Source organism: Struthio camelus, chromosome 18, assembly GCF_040807025.1.
Source record: "Struthio camelus isolate bStrCam1 chromosome 18, bStrCam1.hap1, whole genome shotgun sequence".
NCBI lineage: Eukaryota > Metazoa > Chordata > Aves > Struthioniformes > Struthionidae > Struthio > Struthio camelus.
This window is the reverse complement of record NC_090959.1, coordinates 5,578,597-5,586,613: the sequence shown is the minus strand read 5'-3', so window position 1 is coordinate 5,586,613 and position 8,017 is coordinate 5,578,597. Positions and strand designations below refer to the sequence as shown.

The 8,017-nt window shown below is 44.0% G+C and overlaps 1 long non-coding RNA gene across 1 annotated transcript in view; it reads left to right on the top strand.

The window, feature by feature from the left end:
- Nucleotides 1–7,288: 7,288 nt before the first annotated feature.
- LOC104141721 (uncharacterized) overlaps nucleotides 7,289–8,017 on the top strand; it is a 50,639-nt gene continuing 49,910 nt past the window's right edge. The window contains exon 1 of the long non-coding RNA XR_011135279.1: nucleotides 7,289–7,452. This is a non-coding gene — a long non-coding RNA (uncharacterized lncRNA). The remainder of the gene's footprint in view (nucleotides 7,453–8,017) is intronic.

Sequence of the window (8,017 nt, the reverse complement as noted above, 5' to 3'; positions counted from 1 at the left end):
TTATTCACAGCTAAGACAAGCACAGGGGAAAACATGGATCAGGAGGGGTGGGAGTCTCTGCTGAACTGCTCTGGAGCCCTTGCCTACATTCAGGCGATCTTATCTAAGACAAAGCAAACCGAAACCTCCCACCCCATGCATCACCAACAGCAATAAACTTTGCCTACCCGGGTTCTGGGAGTGCTGCTGAAGCGTAGGCAGCACTTCTGAGGCTGGGCAGGTACCCGTGCGTTCACAGCACCTCATGGCCTCCGGGCTTGGCCGCCCGGATCGCAGGCTCCAGAGGTGTGTGCTGCTGCGGGAAGATACCCGGGGAATCTGCTAGGCCAGAGCATTCCCACTGCGAGCTGTGTGCAGCTGCTCGCTGGCGTGAGTGAAATGGGGACGTGCCTGACGTGCATCCATAGCCCCAGAGGGCTATCCTGCTGGACCAGGATTTCAACTGATACTCAGCTAACAGTGGCCTGCGTTTTAGTGACTTATGTCTGCCAGATATTCATGGGGGGGGGGGGGTGGAACAGCCAAAAATAAGTCTGACAGCGGGTGGGAAGGGGAAGATGTACATCTTACGGGAAAATGGCTCTCAGTATAAGATTGTGAAAAAAAGAATCAGAAGTATGACGGGCATCTCATTTGAAAAAGTAGAATGAGAAATGATTTTTTTCTCTCAGGAAAATGTGTGAGTTTTCAAATTAGAATCAAAAGTTAGAAACTGGACACTTTTGCTAACCAGCCAATTAATTTTGTTTACTCAAAAGGAATTAAGGTTTTTCCTGAAATTAAAAAAAAAAAAAAGTTCATCTAACTTGGAGCATTTTTAATTTAAGGTTTAAAAATATTTTTCTGACTTTCTCTCTTAAATCAAGAAAACATATGAAAGTGACTCTTTCTTCTAATCAGCCTCCATTTAATAGATGTATATTTTTCAAAGGAAAGATGTTACATCAAACTTTTTTAATGAGCTCTATTGATTGGACACGGCCAAGAAAAGTGTCTGGCTAAAGTCCTGCTTGCATTGGTTTCTTCCATCTGTGGAATAAATAGAGCGATAGTTTTGTAAATGACAGGATGAGATGGTGAAGAGAACGGGAGTGAAAAAAGCTCCCTGATACCTGGAATTTTTTGATAGAGATCTAAAGAAAGCTCTCAGTCTTGCACAACCGAATCAATCCCAATAGTGTAATCACTCATGGATCTTCATCTGCCCTGGGATGTCTGGAAAATCACTGGTAATATTCAGATACTGATTGTGCTTCCAACGATTTGGGATTTCAGTCTGACTTGCTTTGGATGTGAGCTTCTCCAAAGTCCATAGGTTGTCCAGATTCTGCTCTGGGCTTGTCTCTGCGGGAGGGAAGCGGGAATGCTGCGCGTTCTTACTGTGTGTTTGAAAGGAAGGTGTCAGACCTCTCTTGTTCACTTCGTTGAAAAATAACTGACGACAAAAGAGATTTGGGGTTTGGATAAGATAAGAATTAAATTGAATATTTGTCCAGAACCAGTAATGCACTTGTTGGTTTCAGGAGGTTCGAAGAGTTTTGCTTATTTTTAGAATAGTTTCTCTGCTTGCTTCAGCTCCTTAAATTCTCTGTGTTGATATTATACTCAAGCACTAAAACAATCAACAATCCCAAACACCACGGGGTGACAGGATCCATTACAGTAAATGTCTCATTAAAATTCTATAATGGAAAACACTCCCGTCCCTCTTTTGTAATGGTAAAGTACCCCGGGAGGTACAAATATCACATGTAGCACAAAGCCTTTGGAGATATTTTTATAATTTGCAGAAAAAGGGACGACTCCACGGAGCTGTTAATTTCAGAGACGGACCCAAGCCTCACAGCTGAAATTTCCATATTGTCCTAGTTCCTAAAAGCACTTAAGCGTGTGCTCAGCTTTAAGCACATGCTTCCATTTACCAGATTGAGCAAGGCACTTCAAGTCCGTATAACGAGCCACGTGCAATGCCTCCCTGAACAGGAACTGCACGCTGCAGGCACAGGTCAGCGTCTCTGAGCCTTCTTCCTCTGGTGGACCGCAGCTTACACCTCTTGGACAGAGGCCTAGTGTCGTCCTTCTTGGAGGCGATTCCTCTAATTCCTGTATAATTAGGTTAGCTCTGACTCTAGATCTACCTGCAATAGACAGAGAATAAATTGTTTTGAACCTTCACAGATCCTATTGAGGATGATCCCTGCTTTTCTTCCAAGGGGGACCTGGTGCCCAGCAGAGATCACAATGAAGTAAAGCAGCCTTTTAAAAACAAAGTGTTATGTAGCGTTAATGCAAGGACCAGTGCAGCTTAAGAGAAGAGGATGTGTTCATCAGGACATTGGGAGTAGATACTGAAATGGCAGGTTCTTCGTTGCCTCTTCTTTAGGGGCAATAAGAAAGTGTGCGCTTTCTGACAAACCTCTCAAAAAATTTGCTTGGTAGGCACCAAGAGCAAGCAGCAGGGGACATGGCCAACATATGATAGTCATAAATGGTTATAAGCAATTCAGAATCTGTTACCATGTGATCAAAATTAAGAAAGAGTCTAAGAAAGCTTCTGAATCAGGGCCTAAAATCTAGCATGAGTTGCAACGTTACCCACTAATCAGCTACAAGAAAATGCATCCCCTTAGGTTGTATTTCTAGTTAGTACACAGTGCGAAAATTAAACAATTAGAATATTTGTGGCAAATAAAGCATTATGCTTTCAAGCAAGTGACTGTCTTTATTTAATGCCCTGCTTTTTAGTCAGAGTAGTTGCACAGATGCATCCTATATGTGCTCAGTAGAGCCAGTTGAATTGTATGTTTAGAATAATTCATCAGATAAATTCGTGCCCATGCATAATCTGCATTCAGATCATGACCTTTACCAGTCTGTGCTTCTACCAGAACTCAGAGCTATCAGCTGATGCTGCCAGGAGGCGGGAGGAGCACAGAAAAGCTTTCTTCCTCCCCCACTTAGTTCAGTAGCTTTCCTCCTTTTTGAAGTGGGGGGGATAGCCTCAGACCAGAGGGTATTTCTAAATGGGGAGAAGGATTCTCTGAGAGTGCTGTGCAAGCTGCTCCGGTCAGAGAACCGGGAAAGGAGTTGCTGAAGCAGCACTGCTTCAAGTACTGACGAGTGGTTGGGAGCAGTGTGGCCTTACCATGGGGCAGCCGAGCTGCGAGAGCTGAGCGTGGCCAGGAGCAAATGCAAGGGCAATGCAGGGTAAAGAGGCTTTCCTTGGCCAGCACAGACCGGGCTGAGTCGCGCTTGCTGTCACTGGCCACCAATAATTGAAATACAGTCACCAGAGCCCAGCTGATGTGCAGCATCTTGCTAAACCACAGTTGCCCAGTGGTATGTTTGAGCCCTGAACGGGGGTTGCAGGTGGTAATGGCTGATTTAGGCAACCTGGTGTCTCCCAGCTGCTGGACTTTGGGAAATGAGGCAGGGCAGTCCGTGTGAGTGATATAGGCCCATAGACGTTTATCCACTGAAACAGCTGGCTGCTTACACCAGTACCAACCCGATGGGGAAAACCACTACTGAAGCAGCTCACTGCTGATGGTGAGTGTCAGTGTGAGCTGAACTCCTTCTGTGCCTCTTAATGCCCTGGAGACAACAGGATAAAATTAAGATTGCTTCAGTCACTACAGGCAGAAACTTAGAAGAGCACAGATAAGAGTTAAAAGCAGTCGTAACTCCTGGTGGGTTTTACTTATCATGACAAAAAATAATAGGAAGTAAAATAGCCAGAAAGCAACAGGACTGTGAAGTGTCAGGAGCCAGAACTGAGCCAGCGTTTCCATGTAGCAAGCACTGGTCACTGGTAAACAAGCTTGACCACACTGGGAAAAAAAAGGTGCATCAACTTGTTTGTGTAGATTAAGGTAACTTTCTGTTAATAATGAAGTAACAGAAGTAGTCAGATGCCATTTCTCTATTACTCAGCCATGGAATGATTCCTATCTGACCTGCATGGTATTTGGACCTTAGCTTCTCAGCATTAGATAAGTTGGGTATTGTTAGTGATTTTAAAAGTAAACATTAGTGATTTTAGTATAAAACATCTACATGCTCTCTCATTTATTTTCAATAGATTCAAAGGTTTTGTGCTGCTCTCGCATAGTAACTGCAACGTTCTTTATTGGCTTTTTGCATTTAAGATTGTAAATGACATTTTCTATGATATGTTTCTGTGGAAGTGGGATTTCTCTGTGGCATGTTGCTCAGGCTCTTTTGGATACTGGCTCATTTGGATGAGGGAGAATTCTAAAGGATACAAGTCCTGGAGCAGCTGAACTGTTTGACAAGGGCCACAGCTTATTTAATTCAGGGTGGCTTGATGCTTTGAAGCACCAGGTCGCTGGAGGAGCTGTTTCTCCTTCAAAATGAGCAGGGAAACTGAGTCTCGGGGCTGGATTAGATGTAGGGTCTACTCCTCGCTTCGCTGTTCCTCGGTGATATCTCAGTGTCCCCATCTGTAAAATGGGGGACTTGTAATGATTTCTCATTGCAAGAGTTTGCAGAGTGGGCAAAAAGTATAAAATAAAAGGTGTTCTGTAGGAAATGTATGTGAAGGAATTTTGAAAAGGAGGACAAGAAATACTGAATTTTGAGTTTGTATGTATACGGTGAGGTTTATTTGCTCTTTCAGCTCATTTGTTCTTTCATCAGGCCATTGAACAACAGCCAAAGAATAGGGAAGACGACATATTTTTAAAAGGATATTAATGTTCCTGTATCTTTGAAGCCAATTAAGTAGCAGCAGGTTTGTGAAGCAGAATGGAACTGCTTTAAATTCTTCCTGTCGGGGTTTTTGACTGCAAAAGCGTGACTGAATGGGGCTTTCATTATTTCCTTTTATTTATTTTAGGCTGTTAAAGAATTAATGTGAATAATTTTCCCATTCCACCATCTGCTTTGGACTCCATCTCAAAAGGTTCCCAATGAGTGTGGCACGTAAAACCCTTTAAAAACGATCCTCTCCATATTTCCTGCGCTCAGCAGTCTGCTAATGTGGCCAATAGATCTAGGTGATGGGGCCGCATGATTTAGAGAGGATCATTAGGGTTATGATGAGCTGTGCAACTGTCTTGTTTATTCACAGTTAGCAATTTCACGGCAGTGCCCCTTGTCTTACAAAGATTTTTGCATTTAACCTTTTATACACAGAGTCGTGCCAGAAACATTCAGCCAGCGGCAGTTCCATCTCGGTCTCCGGAGCAAAAGCCGCTCCGCTGCTTTCTGTTGCCTTTCCCCCCGTCAGTTGGTCTTGCCACTGCTTGCAGCAGCTCTGGAGAGCATTTCCCAGCTGACGTGCTGAGAAATGCATGTCTCCCACCAGCACTCAGAGGGTCGTTTGCAAGGAGTTGACATGTCTTGACTGTCAAGCCACTGTCTCCATGTATTTCCTACTCCTTCTGTCTCTTGGGTCCAAGGTCTGTTTTTCTTTGCCTCCTAGTGTCTAACGCTACTGAAGCCTCTATTAAATATTCTTACTGTGATGCCTCTCAGTACGGTGCACAAATGCCCACCTTTCCTGCGAGGAGGAGGAGGAGTAGAAAGCTGAAGTATTTAACCTCTCTGTGAAACAAAACCATTCGCAGCAGGTGAGGTGCTGAGGATGGTCAGTCTTGGCACTGCCCTGTTATGCCAGCTGTAGAATTGTTCACGTACAGAAAGAAATAGGGTGCAAATCTTAATTTCCTTCGTTGCCTGTAAGGGATAGGAGGAAGAGACCTTTCAATGGTGGATCTTTAATGCAAGAAGCTCTGTAGCCCCCGTTCACCTCTCCCCATCAGGGGTACTGGCTCCTTCAGAGGAGAGGAAACTTGCATCAGGCCTTGAAATGGCTGCTGCTTTGGGCAGGACGAAGGAGCGAAGACGCATAGTTGGCTGTGGCCCTGCTCTGACCTGGTAGGGTGTGAGTCACTGCCCGTCCCCTCAGCTATTCAGGCACATTGGCATGTGACTATATCAACAATAACATGTGCAGATAGATTTATTAGCATGGGTACAGCTTCGTTGTAATGAGGTTACACATCTCCTGACATCTTGGAACCAGGGTGAGATAAATGTGCGACTCCCCTCATCTCTGCCCTGTAGATTTTGTTTGTAGTTCAGAAGGCACATGGACAGCCGTGTAGACAAATATACTCAGCCTCTTCCCCTAAGAATGATATCATTGTAGGTTTTTTTTATATTAACAGTAAAATATTATAGTGGCACCATTTCCATCCTTCAAGCAAGAAAAAAGTTGATCAGATCTTCTGTTCTTCCCACGAAAAGCCTATGAGCCTGTTACTTCGCTGGGAATTGTTTTTTTTTTTCTTTCTTGAAAGGGGCTGCTTTCCTTGCCTAAAAAAAATCTTATTTTGGCTGAAATATACTTTCTACTATGTTTTGTAACAGAATACATAAATGCCTCCGAACATTTTCACTTCTGATTCTATATACTAAAAGTTAGATTTATATTTCATATTACTGACATCACATAAAAAACTCTAGCTTTTTGTTTTTATAAACTTTTGTTTTTACTTGTCCTTTTCTCAGTGCACCTGCACTGGTCTCTTACTAGTCCTGGCAATTCACAGTGTAATAAAAGCAAATATCAATGTGCTTGAAAAACACAGTCTGGCACTCCCCCGGCCATGGTTTGAAAACCACAGTTTGATTACTTGCTCGTTAATGCTGACACAAACCAGCTGCAAAAGTCTTGATGCAGACCCCGCAAATCAGAGAGTCCTTCCGTGACTTACCGGACTTTGGCTCAGGCCTTTAATGTACGTACAGAAACAAGACAGACAGACGTATGAGTGATCTGAAGAGATTAGGTTTACGGTAGACATTGATAAAGACACAGACGTAGGACTGGTCTGAAGAGATGAGGTTTACAACAGACATTGAAAATAGGCGGCAGAAGGCTATGGATGCCCGACAGGTAAATAGAGTGGGTGGGTGGAGACGGTTGTAACATAGGCCAGGAGGGCACTGGAGTGCGGCCTTTAATTTCGCATTAGCATTCTTCTCGTATTTGTTAGATAGAACAATATTAACCTTTTGAATTTATTTAGAAACTCATTAGTGCTTTTTCTATAGTCCATTCTTTTCCTGATTAGCTCTCCTCATTACAATTCAAATTTCTTTCTGCTACATTTACCACATTGTCCTGCTTTCTCTCATCTCTATTGTTGCTCAGCTTAATTTATTAAAGCAATGAAAAAGGAGGCGGGGGTGGCGGGGGGGGGGAGAGGAGATCAGTTGACATAGCAGACTTCCTAGTCCGTGGTGCTCTGGGAGAAGTATCCAGGGGGGAGGAAAAACGGAAGAAAAGAGCCACCAGGAGCTCTCCTCCTGCCCCGGCAGCGTGGTGGCGCGGGAGCGAGCGGCGGCAGCAGGTTGCTGTATGTGCGCACACGGCGTCAGGGAGCCTGGGGCAAACACCGCGGTTCATCATTTCAGCACCAGGTAAAAGACATTTGGGGTCTGCTCTGATTGTGCCCAGAGCTACAGAGAACGGACAGAGCCACTGGCTGCAGGCAGCTGCCGTCACACGTGCGCCTTCTGCATCCCTCTCTCTCCCGATGCTGCTTCAACTTGGGGAGGCTTAGCTTTTTCCTTTTAAGCTTTTTCCCTTTAGTTGTTCCTTAATCTAGGAATTTTTAAGTTGAATTCACTCTGTAAGTTCAGTTTACTCATCATGTTTGAGAAATACGCACAGCTAATCCCCCAGACACCTTGGGCACCTGTTTTTTAAGGTTATTTTAAGAACTAACTGTATGCCTTTGGTAGTGTTTCTTTTGTGTACTTTTTCTTTGTGTCAAGATGGAAGTCTGGGTGCTGCTGTAATTGCTCGTGACTTTGCACGCCTCCAGCACAATATGAATTAACATTATAAGCCAGTATTTTTATGAGAGACCTAAGGAGGCCCTTGTTTTGGAGGGAAGGGAACGGGGGAGATGCTAAACTTTCACACTTGCATTTAGGTGCTTCCTGCCTTGCAAGATACTTTCCATTAGGCATATGGATTTTT